Here is a 19575-nt window from a genome sequence, read left to right on the forward strand (position 1 = left end):
TTTTTACGTAACCAGGTGCAATTGACATTTGTACTTTCAGTCCTAATACATACTGGCTAATGCAATGCTGGAAAATGAATTTTGGCTGGTCTGTTCCTTTAAAATCATAAAGAAGGGCTCTGCTCTATCCCTCACAAGAAGCAATGTTTCAAACCACCCTACATTAGTATAGTGGCACAAATGAATATGATGACTCCTTATTTGTGTGCTTAAAAATATGACGAAGCTAACTTGATTTCCCTGTTAACTAGGTCGAGGAGTATTTACCAAGGCCCCTTTCAGGAAAGACGACTTTATTCTTTATTATGGAGTACAGAGGAAAATTGATAGATTCTGATGAATCTCAACGCAGGAAGATGGATGGAAGAGGCACTGTCTTTTTGTTTGACTTCCGCCGGCAAGAAAAAACTTGGAGGTGAGGCAAAGATTGAGATGTTATCTTATTTTTGTTTTTATTTAAAAAAATAAACACATACTCATCCCATAAGTGTTAGGGGAAAAATCATTCTCTAAGCAAAAATGTATAATTACTTTTATTCATGCGTTGAATCTGTACAAATGAAAATATAGATCATGAAGTCTCAAAGACAAGCTGTTAATAGGGTCTGATTCCAATAGAAATTTCTTGTATGATTTGATTTAGATTTAAAAATTGTGGATTTCCTATTTTTATGTTTTGTGTACACAAGATTGTCTCAAAGATTAATTTCTGACATTGATTGAATAATTGTTTTTTTTTTTTTTTAATCTATTTTAAGTGTTGATGCAGCTCAAGAAGATGGCAGTCTGGGAAGACTGGTTAATGATGACCACATGCACCCCAACTGTAAAATGAAGAAGATGACAACAGAGGACAGACCACACCTCTGTCTGTTTGCGCTCCGAGACATTGATGTTGGCGAAGAAATAACTTAAGACTATGGACCAGCTGGCCTTGGAGAACACAGGTTTGTAAGATGCATCTTTAAGTACAATAACAGAGCCCACTTGTGGTGTTCTGGTGATGTAGTTTCCAATTAGTTTGGCAATCTAATAAATGTATGTGAGGTTTCTATGGAAGTTGAACATGCTGACTGACTGGGGGAGTTCTCCATTGTCCACTATCTGTAATTCAAATTTGTGGGTCTGAGTCAAAGTTTGGCTCTGCAGGAACAACGAACTGGTCAGGGAGTGACAGTATTACAAAGTTCTGCGTTACTCCTTTCTGGGCGGTGGCCCTGTTAGGCCATCATATGCCATATTGCAAATATCCCCATTGTGGGACTAATTAAGGACATCTTTATGTTGTGGTTTCCCTACCAGAACCAGCACCAACCCTGTATATTCATGATATAAAACACTGTTTCAATTTGATATTTAGCCTTTCTATACTGTAAAAATAGAAGACCCCAGGCTTTCCTGCGCGCCCTTGCCCAATTGGTGGTGTTCAGGAGACAACCTGGGACTGAAATATCAGTCACAACCAGTGTTGTTTTCGTCACTGATGACTATGACGAAAATACTTCGTTAACGCCCCTTTTTTAATGACGATGACAAGCTATACGAGGTTCTTTTATGACGAAAACATGACGTGATGTACATGAATTTTTTTCGTTGACTAGACAAAATTGTTAGCATGTGGTTCATAAATTATTTTATGTTGCTTTTAGTGAAATAAAGCCACAACAGTTGCCCAACAAAATGTTTTGCTTCTCTGCTTATTTTGGAGCAGTGAGTATTGATTCCACTGTTGCCACTTTTTTCTGTTTGTGATGAAGAATCCTTAGTAGTCCATCCAAAAGTCTTTGTTATTGGGTGGAAACCTTGAATGCCTTGTTTTAACTCAAATGGACTTAAACCCATCCATCCATCCATCCATCCGTTATCTGTACCGCTTCTCCTCACTAGGGTCGCGGGGGGTGTTGGAGCCTATCCCAGCTGTCTTCGGCAGTAGGCGAGGTACACCCTGAATTGGTGTCCAGCCAATCGCAGGACATGCATAGACGAACAACCATCCACGCTCACACTCATGCCTCGGGGCAATTAGAGTGTCCAAGCAACTTGCCATGCATGTTTTAAGAATATGGGAGGAAACCGGATTACCCAGAGGAAACCCACGCAGGAAGGCCGGAGCCAGAATCGTACCTACGACCTCAATATTGTGAGGCCATCATGCTAACCAGTTGGGCCACCGTGCCGCTTGGACTAAAACCTTTGTGAATAAATTGACGAAAACTAGGGTAAAACTTTTTTTGCGTTTCCGTCGATTAAAACTGGACTAAAACCCTTTTTTTAGTTTTCGTTGACTAAAACTGGACTAAAACTATAACGAATTGGGATGACTAAATGTGATGTAAACAAATCAGCACTTTGTCCAAATGACTTGGACAAAATCTAAAATGCCTGCCAAAAACAACACTGGTCACAACACGTGTCTACAGAAGATTAATTGGCATGGGCGAAATTAATTAGTTTTATTTCATTCATGAGCTTATGTTTTGTTTTGGGTGGCTAAGGCTTAAAATGTGTAAAAATCTAATCCAACCTCAAATATAATTAATTCAATAAATTTATGATGCTACTAAAACATCGAAGCAGCCTCCTCCAGGCTTTACAGACTCAGAAATGGAGGTATGCGTATCGTGTGCTCATCCTGTCGTGTCTCGAGATGTTAAAATTGCAGTTAGATAGACGTGTGCTGATTAGACAAGACTTCTAATATATCTGGTGTCACAGGATATTTGTCAGTGAATGTGTATGTCTGGTTTGAGGCTCACTCAGCTTTTTCTTGTGTTGTGGGGTCCAGTTGAGTTGAATTGCGAGTCAGGTATGTTGGCCATCTGACACCCAACTGTCAGGTTTGCGTTCGTGGGGACCCCGTAGAGCCATTTTTATTGTTGACATAAATCATAGCTAATCATCTTTTCCTTCATTATCATATGAAATACAGTTAGGAGTTGTATGTGCCTTTACTATGTTATAATCTTAGAACCTACCAGCCACTACAGCTGTCCGACAAGAAGACTTTTGGCTGTCCTGTGCTCCATTGCGGCCCTGGTGGCGTTCAAAAGACAACCTGTGACTGAAATATCAGTCACAACATATCTCTACTGAAGATTAATTGTCATGCGCTAAAGTAATTGGTTTTGTTTCATTCGTGAACTTGTTCTTTAAAATGTGTAAAATTCTGATCCATTTTCTTTTTTTTAATTCATTAAATTAATATTCAACTTGTTCATTAGGATGGAGGACAACCGACAATGACTGAATCGGCTGAGGTTGATGCCACCAGAACATCGAAGCAGCCTTCTCAAGGTTTGACAGACTCTGAAAAGGAGGTATGCGTATCATGTGGTCATCCTGTCGTGTCTTGAGATGTTAAAATTACAGTTAGATAGACCTGTGCTGGTTGGACAAGTTTTCTAATATATCTGGACATAAATCGTAGCTAATAATATTTTCCCTCATCATCATATGATATACAGTTATGCGTAGTGTATGTCTTTACTATGTTACAATCTAAGAACCTACCAGCCACTACAGTTCTCTCATTGGGAGACTTAAGCTTTCGTCAGGCTGTCGACTGCTGCATTGCCCTCTTATTGGCTTTAAGTACACAACCTGTAACTGAATTATCTGTCAGAACAGAACCTATGTGTCCACAGCAGGTGATTTGGCATGTGGATTCTTCAGATTTTTAGAAAATAGGTAAAATTGTGATCAAAAGTTTAAAATGTATAAAATTCTGGTATGGTTTGCAATAGTATATCTATTAAATCATTTCAAAACTTCTTAACAAGGATGGAGAACATTGGCTGTGAACGAATTGGTTGAGGTTTACATTACCAGGACCATTGAGCAGCCTCCTCGGGATCTACAAATTTAGGAATGAAGATATGCATCCCATGTTACAATCCTGTTATGGCCCGAGGTTTTGAAGTTGCAGTTACATATTGGGCTGGGCGATATGGCTGATAAGTACATAGCGATATAAGTATTTCATATGGGTCCATCGATACACATTGAATTCTTTTTTCATATTATTTTATTCATTATTTTTTTTATTTTCCAATATTTTCACTGCCCTGTTAAAAAAACATTTAATGTAGTTTTCCTCCCGGGAGCTTTTTGTTACGGTCAATTAAGTGTTTTTGTTAAATATAGCTGCGTAGAATAATTATATGCATTATTATCGTACCACAATGTTTTGGTTTTGCAAATAATTTCCTAAAATCATTCTAATTTTGTTATTACATTATTTTGTCATAATATCATTCATCAATATTTTAGTTTTTTTTTTTTTTCAAATAGAATTAAGACTTTTTTCTGTGCAGATTCCTCTGGGGATTAAGTATTTAATGGGTTCTCAATTTTCTCTTGGACTCTGATGCAACCCAGTCTCCTCCCTTGGACAAAAAATATGGGCTGAATCTTCCTTGGAATAACGACACAGATTCTGACGAATCATTGTCAAATCCTGCCCCTGAACTTTGTGCCTCAGACCCAGACCATATTACTATCCCAAGGCTCAGGAGGACCAAAAGTATACAGGTAAACAACCCATATAGATTTCAGGGAATCTTACAAGCAAATTGCATATATTTTATTGGTCTCCTGCCTTCTATCCTTTATATTTCATTGTTGTTGTTGTTTTTTAGATTAAAAAAACAGGCTGACTTTGGAATGGATAAGCATTATTACTCCAACTCAGATGACAGTGGAGATGAATATATTCCGGATACAAGTGAGGCCTCTGATTCAGACGGAAGTGAATCTTTGAAAATTGTGGCCCCTCTCTTGAAGTCTAAGAATGCCTTCAGAGATTTTTCTCCCACACCACGAATCTCAAAAGCCACCTCAACGCAGGTTGTTAATCAAGGGCGTTCACCCGTTCGGAGGAGTAGCAGCACTGGTGTGATTCTTGAATTCTATGGCTCTTCAAATATTTGTGCAGTTTAACACAAATCATCCAAAATAGAATTCAAGCACATCTGTGACAGAAATTCAAATTCAGAAGTCAAAGAGAGAGAACAAAAAAAAAATCTAATGCTGCCCTTCTTCCGAAGACATATACTGTAAACATTAAATGTATGTTAGGACAATCTTGAAAAAAGTATTAGAACACCCTTTACTTTTATTTCTTGTTAATTTTATTAACCAAAATATGTCCATTTTTATTACAGATTAATGAATACAAAATTAAAACTCTAATCAGCTACTTTTTAATCGTTATATTTGTATAAACAAATGTTATACATCTGTGTGTTAACTTATACAAGAAATGACGGAAAAGCAAGGGTGGTTTAGTATTTTTTTATCGTATATAGTCTGTATAATATCTTTAACCTATGCTGATGCTGTTTAATACTGATTTTAAATAATAATAATAATGTCATAATCTGTTGGTTTTACATGAACAAAACCTTTCAAGCACTTTTTAAAATTCTAAATACTACCTCTTGTCAGTAAGTTGGTTCACAGCACTGCCTTGGAGTGAAAGTGTGTAGTGCTGAGACAGTCGGTATGTGCTGAGTCGTCTGACGTTTGTGTGACTGGTACCCAGGAAGGTAGCAAAACCAGGCAGTGTGTATGTCGTACCCAGGAAGGCAGAGAAACCAAGCAATATGTATGTGGTACCCACGAAGGCAGAGAAACTAAGCAGTGTGTATGTGGTACCCGGGAAGGTAGCAAAACCAGGGAGTGTGCATAGATACAGACCCCAAAAGTGATTAAAACCAAATAAAGTCCCCAGAAGATCATCTGTAGTCAGGTGAAGGACCCTGTACTTTGTTCAACTCATTTACTCCCTTAGACGTACAAAGACGTCTTTTAATGCAATGGCGCCCTCTACCAAAGACGTATAAGTACGTTTCCTGTCTTTTTTACGTCATAGTGTACATAAGGGTCTGATGCAACCTCTGACTGAGAATCAGCCTTGTCCGCATTGTGAATCATGTAAAAATCACCCAGCAGGGGGCAGAGGTGCAAAAGATCCGCCTTGAATCTGCGCCAGAGGTACAAATGGGGGGGCGGGATCCTGGGGTAGACTTATAAGTGTGGAGAGCAGCGTGGGTAGCAGCAGCATCGGCAGCACTAGCAGCAGTCGCATTAGTAGCGTTAGCAATGAAATCCTCCAAGCAAATGACGATCGAGGAATGCTTTTTTGTAAAAAAAATCTTCCTAAAAGCATCAAGGCGATGGAGACGCTTTGGTTGAGAGGATGACGCTTCGTCGTCGTCACAACAAAACGGCGTCTAAAGAGGGTGCGCGTGCCTTGCGGCCTGCATCGCCTGCCTTCGGACAATAGCCAAAGCAGCTGAGAGTCCTCACCAGATCCCCCCGAACGAGGAGGTAAGCGCTCGCAAGTTACCATTGAACATGTGGTTTTACCCCTCATGCTTTTATTGTACATAGCATGCATCTTGCGGGCAGAAAATGTCGCGTAAATGTGCAGTTAGACGCGAGCTTGCTCGCTGACTTCCTCGTCCGGCCGCCTCTATTGCACAATTACACGCGAGCGTAAGTCCTCGCCGACGAGGAAGTAAACGCTCGCAAGTTACCATTGAACATGTGGTTTTAGCCCTCATGCTTTTATTGTACATATCATGCATCTTGCGGGCAGAAAATGTCGCGTAAATGTGCAGTTACGCGCGAGCGCATCTCCTCCCCGACGAGGAAACAACAATACTGAATGGTGTGGTAATCATGCATACTTTCTAAAATTCACAGATTGTGCATCCCGCGGCAAGAAAGTTCCTCCTCGTCTTGTTGGTGTAAAGAAAGGTAAATTATAATATGAAACTTCACACGCCAGCAATAAAATGCAGCAATAAATATATATTTCCAATTGTTTATATTTCTGTAATTTACAGGTTGTGCATCAGGAAGCAGTGGTTCCGGATGGCGTCACACTGGATGGCAACCGAGGAAAATCGACTTTACAGCAACCCCTGGACCACTGAATGCCGCTGCCCATTTGGAGTCTGAGGAGCCAGCTGATTTCCTGCAGCTGTTTCTCACGGATGAGCTTCTGCAGCACATCGCGGATGCCAGCAATCACTTCCCAGACAATTATTTTCACACAAACCCCAGTGGACAAACACAAGCTCGCCTATTTTCCACGGACCAGCAAAGCCAGACCACAACGAAAGTGTCGGGTCTGTTTGCGCAAAGGCAAACGGAGTGAAACAAGAATGTGGTGTGAACTATGTTGTGTGCCCTTGCATCAAGGCAACTGTTTTATTTTATATCACACAAAAAAAAAAGTATGTATGACACTGATGTATTTCATTTTTGTACATAGTTCAACAGTTCAGTCGTTTAGTGTTATGTGCAAATAAATTTATTTTATCAAAAACATTTTTTGTGCTTTTTTTTGTTATTTTATAGAAGGCATGCATTATTTAGATGTTAGAGGTGTCATAAAAGCCATAAATAATAGTGTCAAAATTCAAATTATGGTCAAAATGCATCAGTTTACAAATCTCATTTTCTCAGTTTTTTCCCCAGGGATTGGAGTTTTCATGAAATTTAGCTATTTTCAAATGCCGATTGCTCAAGAATGGAAAAAGATAGGAACAAACATTTTTTTTCTGTTGAAAGAAGAGAGTCTCATCTTTCTTCGGGTGTGCTCCATGTCTATATAGCATTAGAATACTATATTCTGTGGGCCTTGCAATATTAGTCAAAACCCAGGAAAACGCTGGGATTGAGCGGGTTGCTCCAGTGAAAATGGCTGGTATTTAATGAGTTAAGACTGGTTAGGACATCCGGCTCGCAGTCCCAAGGTGCAGGGTTCGATCCCGGGACCCAGCTTTCCTGTGTGGAGGTTGCATTTGTGAGTGAGTTTGAGCGCAGATGGTTGTTCGTCTTTGCGTGCCCTGCGATTGGCTGGCAACCACTTCAGGGTGTGCCCCGCCTACTGTCCGTTGACAGCTGGGTAGGCTCCAGCACGCTATCCTTGTGAGAATAAGCGGATTGGATATTACATGTATGTGTTTATGCCCTAGGCCAGGCGAGGGCAAACTACGGCCCGGGGGCCACATGCGGCCCGTTAAGTTTTAATCCGGGCCGCCGAACTTGAAAAAAATTTAATGAATAAACCTTGTTAATGTTTTATTTTCTAAACACTGTGGTTTTCAAAGACAAATATTATTGTTGGAATGCTTTTATTCACTTTCATTTAAAATTAAATGTATTTTTTTTCTCAGATGAGGTGAGGTTTCCAAAACACTCCATCCATCTGCTCCTGGTCCGGCCCCTCTGTCATATTTTAGAACCCATTGTGGTCCTCCAATCAAAAAGTTTGCCCGCCCCTGCCCTGGGCTTTGTGTCTTTGCTTGGTTGACTGTGTAATGAGTGTATGAATGCATTTCTTTCTACCAGACACCTTGGACTTCCCATGGCAGATTAATAATCTATTTTATCTATCCATCAGGGTCACGAATGTCATTTGATGAGTAGAGAATTTAGAGTCTCCAATTAACCTAATATACATGGATTTGCGCATGGAAACCTGAGAAAAAGCCCTTAGTCCTACTTTTCCATCTGAACCACTTTATCCTCACGAGGGTCACAGCCGTGACATCCCAGCTGACTTCAGAAAGTAAGTGGGCGACGACTCATGATCTCTTGGTTGAATAATATTGTTAGGGGCTCAAAATGGCCCTCTACAATAAAATGGCAGAAGAATATTACATACTCTCTGGCAGAAGAATATTGCGTTTTTTTTGTTTTGTCCAATTAACTTAAATAAAACTTGGGAAAATTTAATGATTACATGTAAACCAGCTGGTCTTCCCCATACCAAGCCCTGGCTAAAACTGACTGAAAAATGCATGATGTGTGCCTTTTAAACTCCTCGGCCCATCCACTATGCCAGGGATGGGCAAACTTTTTGATTGGGAGGGGGGGGGCACAATGAGTCCTAAAATACATTTAATTTTAAACGAAAGTGAACAAAAGCATTACAACAATATATATGTCTTTGAAAAACCACAGTATTTAGAAAATAAACCATTAACAAGGCTTATTCATTTAATTTTTTTCAAGTTTGGGGGGCTGGATTGAAACGTTTAACGGGCCACAAGTGGCCCCCGGGCCGTAGTTTGCCCAAGTGCCCTAAGCCAATTGATTCTAAAAAATAACAGTTTTCTTCATCAAAACAACATTTTATGATCAACATAAATGTTAGTGAGTACATAAAGGTATACTCATTCGATCTATCATAACCCCATGCACTTAGACTGTACAAAAAAAAGAAAATTTTTATTTTAAAACCTAGTATTTCGCCATGACGTCACACGCTAGCGTCAAGTGCTTGGCGCTAAAAACCCGGAAGTAACAGCGGCGCTCGGTTTGAAAGTGGAGAGTTGTGCATGGTAGGCGAATTCGGGAGAAATGTTTGTTGAACACGAGGACTGTGGCGTAGAAGATGGTTTAACAGCGATCTAGTGCGCACCCAACCGTGATGGCTGACCAACGAAATAAATGCGGACCGACGGAGTGGACTGACAGGACGTGGAAAACAGGTGTGTGGCATGTGTGCGTGTGCACGAATGTGGGAGCGCGTTCACTATGGTGGCAGCGATCGCAAAGCAGCAGCACCACTCCTTGACAAAAGTATTGTACTTTCTCTGATGTTTTGGGTTTGCTCTGCTTTGGGGTTTGTAGTTCTGGCCACGCAAAAGTAACAAAGCAAGTTCTTGGATGTCTGCTTTTTTCTTGAACTGTTAATTGGTTAACATCGTGGCTCTTATTTTTATCTAATGTATGGAGTTTGGTGGCTATCTATATGCACAACTATATTAGTTGCACTTGAAATTGCATACAGAAAATTTGTATAAATAGGTTACGCTATAAAGTATAACAATATTAACAATCGTTATTGTTGTTACTGTTTATTTATTTTATTTTGCAATAACTGTGCTCCAAGCTTAGCTGTTGTGCCAGCTGCCAAGTAAAAATATGTAATCTCACTCAATAATAGGAATAAATACTTAACTAACATCTCAATTTTTCGGGTTGGGCTGTGGGGGAGGGGAGGGTGGCTGCCTGACAAAAAGCAGACTGTCCTGCACATGCGCAGACCAGCCGAGTGTGTGAAGTGTGCGTAAGTGCAGTACCGGGACCGACCACTAGACAGCGATCCTGAGTAATTTTTCCGCACACACATTTCTAGCACACTCGTCTTGTTTTTGTGACCTTCCTGGGAAGCCCTGAAACTTTGACAGGACCTCCCCCTGAGCTTCTTATCACTGAATTCAATGCTCTTTTTTGTGGGGCCCAGATTTTTGGTCCCCACAAAAATTTTGGTCCCCTACAGTGGGTGTGCTGTCCGATGTTGGTCCCCAACATGTAGCTTATACAAACACACACACACCCCCCTACTTGTTTTTGTGACATTGTTGGGCCACCTGAGCAAAACTCACATTGTGGGAACCACCCTTTCTAGTGGTTGTACAGCTCTGAAAAAAATCAGGCAGTGTCCAGGAATTTAGTTAAACACAAAAACCACTTCAAATTACCAATTAATGACCTGGAGGTCAAATGAGTGACTCAAGTGCATGTAATTCAGTCACTGTAGCCCAAAGATTCTCTGGGCCAGTGGATGAACCATTATTCGTCTTGGACAGCATTGAAGCAGGCCGTAGCCTGGTTTCTAAAGCTGAAAGACTTACTGACAGAGTAAAGGAAAATAGAAAGGAGTTAATCACATTAGGTGAAGAAGGCAAGATGAATTTATTCAAGAGAACTGTCAAAGGAAAGTATTTGACCTGCGACGACTTGGATAAAGCAGAAAGAGAACTTGTGAAATACTGTCAAAGGCGAAGTTTCAAAAAAGATTTAGCCATATTTGAAAAACAAAAAAGGGTGAAGAAAAGTAGCCCACTTTACAAGTTCAATATAGTACTTCAAGATGGTGTCATGAGGGTTGGTGGACAGTTGAGCCACGCAGCCATGCCTGAAACAGCAAAACAGCAAGCCATCTTGCCAAGGATTCACATAACACAAAGCTAGTCCTGAGATACATTCATGAGATTACAGCTCACGCTGGAAGGAACCACATGATGGCTAATCTGCATCAACAGTTTTGGATACCTCGAGCTGCTAGAGTCATCAGAAGAGTGCTACCTGACGATCCGCCTTTCAAGAGAATTGGCGTTGATTATTTTGGTCCATTCTAAGTAAGTAGGGTTAGAGGACAAGTAAAGAGATACGGCGTGATTTTTACATGTCTCGCTGTACGAGCCGTACATCTGGAAATTGCATCTTCACGTGACACAGATGCTTGTCTCAACGCAATCCGAAGATTTCTTGTCAGAAGAGGACAAGTGAGAGAGATGTATTCTGATAACGGAACCAACTTTAGATCAGCTGACAGTGAAATGAAGAAATCAATCAAAGAATGGAACACTAAGTAAATCGAGAAACACTTGCTGCAAAAAGGTATTCAGTGGCATAGCAATCCCCCAGCAGGTTCCCACCACGGAGGAAGCTGTGAGCGACTTATTTGGTCTGTGAGAAAAATCCTGAATGTCACTGTAAAAGAACAAATTTCGGGTGAAGAAAGTCAATATACCTTGCTTGGTGAGGCTGAAGCAGTTATAAACAGCAGGCCTATCACAAGGACATCTTCCGACCTCAACGACTTGGAAGCACTCACACCCAACACTCTGTTGTGGCTGAAGGTCAAACCTGAGTTACCTCCTGGAGTCTTCTGTAAAGACGACCAATACGCCCCAATACGTACCTCTGGGAATGAGCTGGTCAGCTCTTTAAAGAGTATTATGTAAGTTGAAATACATTAATCCATTTTTCTTTTTTGGACCATCTTTAACTGTGTAGTGTGTAATGTCTAAAATACAAAATGATCAGATTTTAGGGTGCAGTTGACGACTGTGGCACAGGTCCTCGCTCTACAAGTGCTAATAGTCTTCGGCAAAGAGAAAAATCTGCCATAAGGTACAGAAAACATTGGCATCAGAGTAAATGGATGCATGTTTTTGCAATGTGCGAGGAAACTGGCGAACTCAGAGAAAACTACGCAGGCTTGGGAGAACATGCAAACTCTACACAGGAAGGCCGGAGCCGGAATCGATCCCACAACCTCTGCATTGTGAGACCATCGTGCTCACAAGTCGCCCACCGTGGCGGCCGTCCATTATGAATGCCATCCCACCATCCATTATCTGTACGGCTTCTCCTCACAAGGGTTGCGGGGGGTGCTGGAGCCTATCCCAGCTATCTTGGGGCAGTAGGTGGGGTACACCCTAAACTGGTTGCCAGCCAATCGCAGGTCACACAAAGACAAACAACCATCCGCGCTCACACTCACACCAATTTAGGGTGTCCAAACAACCTGCCATGCATGTGTTTGGAATGTGGGAGGAAACCGGAGAACCCACGCAGGCGTGTGGGAAACATGCAAACTCCAAACAGGAAAGCCGGAATCAATCCCGCGACCTCTGCATTGTGAGACCATCGTGCTAACAAGTCGCCCACCATGCATCCCTGCTAAATAAATGATTAATTTTTACATTTTAGTATTTGTAAGCGATCTTGTGTTCATGACAGCATTTTCAACAGTGTGGGTGTTTGTATGAAAGCATTTCACTCGTGTATGGGCATGAGCATGTTTCAGTTGTATTTATGAATAACAATAATTTCACAATTGTGCCTGAGCGCCTTTCACTGGTGTGTATGAGAATGTTTCACCTATGTGTATGAGCGCATTTGACGAGTGTATGAGCAACAACTATTTCACTAGTGTGTATGAGAGCGTTTCACTCGTATGTATGATAGCGTTTCATAAGTATGCATGAGCAACAACAATTTCACTGGTGTGTAAGAGTGCATTTCAGAAGTGTGAAGCGATTCCTGACTTTTGTCCCCAACGGCACCTCATACTCCCCATCTCCCGCTCACTTCTCCTGACCCCATGAGCCATCCCCGTTGCTACTACATGGAGATTTGATGTGTTTTTTTGTTTTTTTTGTTATTAGCTTCTTCAACATCTCTTCTGATTCTCATCTCTTCTCTGGCGCTCGTCTCCGCCTGTCTGATTTGAAGTCGACCTCAGAATTTGCACTATTTTGACATGACTTCTGTGGTAATCACTACTGACATATTGTGTCATTTGCTCAATAATACATTAAAATTATAATAAATAATTAAAATGGGTCCGGTGCCGAGCTCTGGCTTCATATCTTTAAAAGTGGTCTTCTCAAATCTGTTACTAATGGCCTCTAAATCAGTTGTGGTAGAGAAGGGGCAAATTAGACCTTATGGCATCTTAATTTGGTCAAGTCTTGTACCCATTTTCAAGGCCAGCGACTATTGCTTTAGCTATATACAAGAAAAGGATTACTCTGAATATACACAACAACAAATCCCAGATGTCCAACCCAAATGTTGTTTCAAAATAATCCAGTTCAGATGATAAACAAATGTATTGGTATGTTGAGGTCATTATTTCAAATCAAAATATACACTTCTTTTTCAGACAATGGGGAGGATCGAAGAAGTGGAAAAGTTGCAGGAGTAACTTCAAAACAATGCAAAGAGACAGAATCTGGAAGAATGTCAAGTTTGTCCATGTTTATATTTCTGGAATTTAGTGGGCGTGCATCTCGAAATGTTTGGGGATGGTTCGGGCTGCCAGACAAGACTTTCACTGCGAGCGCTGGACCACTGGATGCTGCGGCAAACAGCGGACTTCTTGCAGCTATTTATTACCAACAAGCTACTCCTGCACATCAATGATGCGGATGGCACAGACTGCTTTGCAGACAATTATTTTGAGGCAAAACCAAGAGGTCTGTAAGCACTCTGAAAACAAAGTAAAATATTTGACACCCACGGCAAAGAAAGCCATGCTACAGCATAGGGCTGGGCGATAAACCGAAAATTTACCGTTACCGAAATTTATTACAATGACCGAAATCATTTTGCCCATGTCGGTAAATTCGATGAATAAAAAAAGAAAAGCCTTTTGTCTGCGGCAATGTTCATGCCCCTTTAAGACCGCTACAGCGCCTCTAGTCATGTGACTCCACCCGTCTGTCGCTCTCGTTGCTGGCGATTCAAATCCAGAAGCTTTCTCACCACCCACAACACAACCATGCTGTGCTGAAAGTTCAAAGTGAGAAGCAAGGTTCGACAAGTGACAACAGCCCATGAACGGAGGCGACACCATACGAGAGAACGTCTCAGAGGTGGACGCGATAGCTTAGCACATAGCTAAAGATAAAGCTCCTCTAGTTACGTGGCGCGCACAGGATTTAAACGCTTCATGAAAGCCGTATTTCCCGATATGGACTACATCGGGCCGGGAGCTTAGACATGTCAAGCATTTTGCATCTACATCCGACTTGTGGTCGGGTCGCAACATGGATCCCTGATTGAGCCTAACTGTGCATTACATAGATGACAAGTGGCGACTGCGCAGCAGAGTACTCGAGACGGCACATTTTCCCCGATAATACCCACTTGTTTATTTGGCTTGCATTGACATTTTCTTTCATTTTATTTAGCGTTTTTTTATTTGCCATTATTTACATCATGAGAGCATCTTGGCGCAATCTATTTGCAGAAAAAGATTTCGCAAGAGGTACCCTTTTTCTTTGTGACATTGTTCAAGTCATGCAGAGCAAGCTCAGGGTTCGCGGTTAACCGCTTCCCGATTGCCCGGGGCAAGTGAAATTTGGCCACGGGCAAGGTAAAATTATGGGCAACTTGCCCGACCGGGCAAGCATTTTTTAAAGCAGCCAAATATCTTTAATTTTGACGAAAACGGTGGTGTGATCTGTTTGTGTGCACTGTATGGTGATGGTTTAACCCAGACAACCCCTTATGTTTTGGTATGGTCCATTGGCCTTATCGGGGGCAATGGGCGGGCGCTACGGGGATCAGTTAGTTCAGTGAATGTCGAGTTAAAGTGGACGTCAATAAATCCCGCAGTATTGGAACTCGCTGTCGTAGCATCCTCATTTGAAGTTTGAAAAACACAACAAAAACCTACGATATTTTGGCCGAAAATTGGCGACGAGTTCGTTCAAATCCGAACATTTCGGATTCCTCTGACATGACTAAAATAGCTCGAATATTTTTAAGTAGACAATTCAGTTGTGAGTAAGGAAGGGAGTAATATTTGATTATTGGCTGTTAATTCATTAGCTCCATGATGTGACCTGACATAGTGTCAGTGACTGTGTTCTGTTTATGCTATGAAACTTATGGAGGCAGCACCACAGGCGCTGGTTTTAAAGGAATACACAAATTTGCCACACTCATAATTTACTCATGTGATTCCTCAATTAATACGCTCTCCTGGACTTAAAATTGATCATCTGGATTGCTGTAATATCATTTTCCCAATTTAACATGCAGATTTGTTAATTATTAAAACCACAATTAACATTTTCAATAACTGCACAGGATGATACATTTGCTCTTGTGAGTAGGGTTTCATGGTTGATGATGAAAACAAGATTAATTTATGCTTATCAGATTATATGTTTATTTACATTTGTGGCGCACATTTTACAACCATAAACATTTTATTCTTAGAGAAAAAAAATTGTCACTTGCCCAAGTCGGGCAAGTAATTTGGCCACTCGGGCAAGGCAAATTTTAGTGGCACTTGCCCTATGGGCAAGCAGTTTTTAAAGTTAACCGCGAACCCTGCAAGCTATTTGGAATGTTCATACAAATGATTTTTGTACTTTTATTTTTCATTGAAAGTAAAGTGTACCAGTTGGTCAATAAAAAAAACAGTCAATATGCAATTCCTGCATTTATTTTGATTTTAGTCCACGTGGGAATTTATTGTGCATTTATCGTTATCGAGGTAAAATTGCTCGATTTCTCGCGATATTGATTTGAGGTCATATCGCCCAGCCCTTCTACAGCATGTATACAGTGTGAGACGTGTTGTGTTCACTTGCTCCAAGGCAATTGTTTTTAAGTGTATACCACATACCCAACGAATTGTGTAATTTGTATGGCGGGGTGTACACATGCGTTGCAAAAACACATGCACACACTGTCACTCACGCACTTCCGTATATAGTTTATTTCAGCACCTTTTGTCATGCTGTTTTTATTTTATAGAAGGAAAGCATTATTTTGATGTCTGAGCTGTCACAAAAGAAAAAATAGAACTGTTGAAGTCAAGTCAAGCTTGTGCTTGAAATGTTTGTTCTTAGTTTCTCAGTTTTTCGTGAGCAATGGGAATTCAGTTATATTCAAACGCTGTCAGGTAAAGGCTCCATATTTTTATAGCATTATAGCACACTATTCTGTGGGCGCTAGAATTGAAGGGTTTGCGTTAGTAAAAATAGGTGGGATTAAATGAGCTGAAGTGTATCTCTTGAGTGCTCCTTAAATATTTGCCTGTGTTGGTATATTTTATTTTGGTCGTGTCATGTTTATTCTTACGCTGAAAGAGACATGAGGTGTTCGAAAAAAATAAATGATTTTTTTTTTCCCGGTCAAAACTACCAATGGTGTCTGTTTTTTTTCCCTCCGTGAAATGTACGAGTTATCACTTTGACGCGCATGATGTCACGTGGCTGGAGGACTGGAAACTTGCACGAACAACATTTACGTTGAAATGTAACAATGACACATATATCGACATCTAACAAACATGCATGGGCATCTAACATTGACACTTACATTGACGTCTATAACATAAACCATTACAATCACATCTAACAAACACGGACATCTAACAGACACATCGACATCCATCATAAACATTTACATAGACATCGACATCTAACCAACCTCTACATAGACATCTTACACACATCGACATCTAACAAACATTTACATAGACATCTAACATAAACACATCTAATATAGACACATAGATTGACATCTAACATCGACACATTGAGATCTAACATAGACATACATTGACATCTAACATAGACTGTTACATCGACAACTAACATCGACACAAGGCTTTGTCAAATGACACGTCATGACGACATATACAGAGACACAAGGCACAACAGCATATTTTTGGTACAAATTGAACCCGATATGTTAGCTACCTCGTTCGACTTAAAGGGTTAGCGAACTTGTTATGGTGGTTGAGGCGTGGTGGCTACCCAGCTCGTGTAGTGTATATTAAACTTAAGTTAATAATTTATGACCAGTAAACACGGATGTTGTAACGCAAAACAATGTTCAAATGTTAGTTTTTTTTCAACACATTTCATGAGAAAAAGCTCTACTTGTATGTGAGAAATGTATGTTGTAGACCCATTATATAACACAATATTACACAATTTTACATTGGAATTTCATTTAATAAAACATTGACAATTATCTTTACAAACACTGTGTATGATTCATCTTTTCATTTGTTGTTCAATGAGCAAAACAGTGGCGATCAAAACAGTGCAAATTAAATGACATTTTATAGGTATCTGGCTGCAATACAGTGAACCCTCGCTACTTCGCGGTTCACCTTTCGCGGGTTCAGTGCTTCGCGGGTCTAAAAAATATTCGGGGGCATTGTAGTTTCGCCGAGCGGCACGACGGGGCGCTGGAGTGGTTAGACGGCCGGCGTGCGCCGAAGAAGAACGTGGGCGAAGAGGAGAGTGGACAAAGAAGAGCACGTTCCCCCGGGCACGATTTGGGGCGACGTTTCGCGCGGTTCGGACCGTACCAGAGCTCCGGCCAGCGTGCGTGGCAGTTAAGCCGAAGAGGAACAACTTCCTCCCGGGCACTAGCGGGGCGACATTTCGCTCCGTTCGGGACCGTGCGAGAGCTCCGGAGGAGACCGGCCGGCGTGCGTGGTTGTTAAGCCGAAGAGGAACACCTTCCGCCCGGGCATGAGCGGAGCGCGAGGCTGTCAGTTATGAATGAATAAATGAATAAATAAATGAAGAATGCCAGGGCACACCGGACGGCGTACCAGCAGGTAAAAGTCGAAGTAATTAAATAAATACAAAAAGAAGTAATTGAATAAATACAAAAATAATGGCTGGGGAATAAAAAAATGTTTTAATAATTTTTTTTTTTGTTATAACATGAATTTCACCCTCTCTCTCTCTACCCGTATATATATATATATATATATATATATATATATATTATTTTATTTATTTATTTTTTTAAGCATTTTTGAAGGTGCGCCGCTACTTCGCACTTTTTTTTTTTAAGCATTTTTGAAGGTGCGCCGCTACTTCGCACTTTTTTTTTTTTAAGCATTTTTGAAGGTGCGCCGCTACTTCGCGGATTTTCAGTTTTCGCGGGTGGTCTCGGTCCCCATTAACCGCGATAACCGAGGGTTCACTGTAGTAAGTTACATTCTAATTTACATTTACAGGTAATGGAAATGACTACTGGTAACCTCAATTTAACTGTATTTCAGTCAGAATGCCTCAAACATCATAAAAAAATAAAACGTTGAGTATTATTTCTCCTTCAAAATGTCAGAAGAAATACTCTATAATGGCCTGACGACATTAACATAGTTTATAGTATATAGCAGGGGTGGGAAAACTTTTTTATTGGCGGGCCACAATGGGTTCTAAAATTTGACAGAGGGGCTGGACCAGGAGCAGATGGATGGAGTGTTTTGGTAACCTCATCTCATCTGAGAAAAAAAATACATTTAATTTTAAATGAAAGTGAACAAAAGCTTGTCTTTGAAAAACCACACTATTTTGAAAATAAAACATTAACAAGGTTTATTTTTTTTTTTTTCAAATTCGGCGGGCCGGATTAAAACGTTTAACGGGCCGCATGTGGCCCCCAGGCCGTAGTTTTCTCACGTCGGTATATAGCATAGCGGCATAGGTTCCCTCGTCAACATCAAGTGAGTTACCCTCTTACCAAGACCAAAATACGGGGCTCCCCATCTCCCGGTCACTTCTCCAGACCCCAACAGTCACCCTCGTTGCGAGAACTTTAAGATTCGATGTTTATTTTTTTTCGCTTCTTCAACTTCGTGTCTGATTCTTTTCTCTTCTCTGGCTCCAGGATTCCGCTGTCAATCAGATGACGATTGAGGCGGGACTTCCGGTTCAAAGTCACCCTCAGAGTTTGCAACCATTTGAGATGGCTTCTGTGGTAATAACAACTGTCATAGGTGCAATTTGCTCTATAAAGCATTAAAAAAAAATAATAATAATAAATTACAAAAAATAGTCAAGTACAGCACTCGTCTCATAAACTAGGTAAGAATTTAGCGTTACTAACGTTGCTACACTATAAAGAGTGTTTTACTGACTAGCTAAACCCAGTTTTGGTTTAGCTGTTATAAAAGTTTGTTTTTTTAGTGCTGTAAATGCATTTTCAGCTCGCGCTGTACACATTTGCTATGAGAGGCATTATCTCATAAGGGAAATATTGGACAATCAAATTAATGACTGCCCAGGCATCAGGATGTCTTTTTACACTATATAAAGGTGGAAATTTACATTGGAAACGTTTAGTTTAGCTGTTAATGAAGTTTCGTTTTTTTTAGTGCTGAAAATTCATTGTCTGCTGGCGCTGTACACTTTTTCTAAGTGTTGCAATATCTCATGAAGGAAATACTGGACAATCAAATTAATGACTTTCCAGGCTTCAGGA

At 40.7% G+C, this 19575-nt stretch overlaps 2 long non-coding RNA genes across 3 annotated transcripts; both read left to right on the plus strand.

Moving 5' to 3' along the window:
• Nucleotides 1-3148: 3148 nt before the first annotated feature.
• Nucleotides 3149-5033, plus strand: LOC148315121 (uncharacterized). 2 transcript variants are annotated; one of them, XR_015841252.1, is made up of 3 exons: nucleotides 3149-3317; nucleotides 4378-4530; nucleotides 4638-5033. It is a non-coding gene; the product is annotated as an uncharacterized LOC148315121 (long non-coding RNA). The 2 variants fall into 2 exon arrangements; XR_015841251.1 differs by lacking the exon at nucleotides 3149-3317 and having other exon boundaries at nucleotides 3444-4530.
• Nucleotides 5034-6025: 992 nt separating this feature from the next.
• LOC148315122 (uncharacterized) lies at nucleotides 6026-7338 on the plus strand. The gene is made up of 3 exons (XR_015841254.1): nucleotides 6026-6330; nucleotides 6709-6762; nucleotides 6852-7338. It is a non-coding gene; the product is annotated as an uncharacterized LOC148315122 (long non-coding RNA).
• Nucleotides 7339-19575: the final 12237 nt, after the last annotated feature.

The sequence above is a fragment of the Idiotropiscis lumnitzeri genome, unplaced genomic scaffold (genome assembly GCF_059441095.1).
Source record: "Idiotropiscis lumnitzeri isolate Australia: NSW breed Sydney's pygmy pipehorse unplaced genomic scaffold, RoL_Ilum_1.0 HiC_scaffold_117, whole genome shotgun sequence".
NCBI classification, from domain to species: domain Eukaryota; kingdom Metazoa; phylum Chordata; class Actinopteri; order Syngnathiformes; family Syngnathidae; genus Idiotropiscis; species Idiotropiscis lumnitzeri.